General features: G+C 39.0%; 1 protein-coding gene across 1 annotated transcript in view; it reads left to right on the top strand.

Annotated features, from left to right (window-relative positions):
• Positions 1-1,060, top strand: part of LOC106874849 (H(+)/Cl(-) exchange transporter 6) — a 65,542-nt gene that overhangs the window by 7,796 nt on the left and 56,686 nt on the right. The window lies entirely within an intron of this gene.

The following is a 1,060-nucleotide window of genomic DNA, read 5'->3' as shown; positions in this document are numbered from 1 at the left end:
TCTGCCATCTGAATAGACTGGAGCAACGTAACATGAAGTGTCTTGCTCAAGGGCACAACGCGATGCTGCAAATTGAACTCAACGCCTTACGATTGCGAACCAAATACTCTGACCAGTAAACCACACGCCTTCACTTCACACACACACACACACACACACACACACACACACACACATGTATATATATATGCTTTTATGTGCATATATGCACACACGTGTGTCTTTTTGGTTGTAATGTAGTATATGATCTGGGAAGCAATGATGGCCAGGCAGGAACAGTTAACTTTAATGTTGTGATTATTGAAAAGTTAATCGTATTTGTGTGTCAGTGGAAGTGTTATCTTCTTAGAGAGTTAGAAAGTTTTAGGCCTTGCCTGTAATTACAACAAAGTTATATGGTGGGCTAAACCAGACTATTCCTCTTCCTCTTCCTGGTCTTGTTCTGGCGAAGAGATATGGCTGACATTACTGATGCCGTCTTAAGCTGGTACAACGTTGTAATAGGAGACAATCTCTGTCAAACATGCTATCAAATAGCCACCTGGAGATGATGTCTCCAGGGGCTAAATTACAGCCAACATTAGTCCTAAACCAGGACTGCCATGTTATATTGCCGCATTGACTATCGATCGCTGTTACTGGTTTTGTGTCAAAATTTGAAACCGTTATTATTCTCATTATTATTATTCAGTAGTTTTATTTTTATAGCGTGCTTTCACTTCACTACTGAGCGCAGCTCTGTGTGCCTTGGGTATGTGCTGTGGTTTGCTGTGATGCTCTTATGGTTACTGTATTGAAAGTGTTTTGCGTAGGATGTGTGCAGTGCCCAGTAGTGCAATTTTCTGTATGTTATATATATTTGTAAGTCCTGGTGTTTTTGTTATGTATTTGTCTGAATATTTTTTTTATTATACCTAAGACCCCTACTATGTTAGGAATTGTTTCTGTTTTTAGATTCCACATTCGAGTTACCTCTATTTCCAGGTCTTTGTATTTTGAAAGTTTCTCCATTTCTTTTAGGGAAACGTTGTCATCTGCTGGTATTGATACATCAATTAGA

Source organism: Octopus bimaculoides, chromosome 26 (assembly GCF_001194135.2).
Source record: "Octopus bimaculoides isolate UCB-OBI-ISO-001 chromosome 26, ASM119413v2, whole genome shotgun sequence".
Taxonomy (NCBI): Eukaryota; Metazoa; Mollusca; class Cephalopoda; order Octopoda; family Octopodidae; genus Octopus; species Octopus bimaculoides.
Note: the sequence above shows the minus strand (reverse complement) of the source record. Positions and strands in the feature narration are given on the sequence as shown.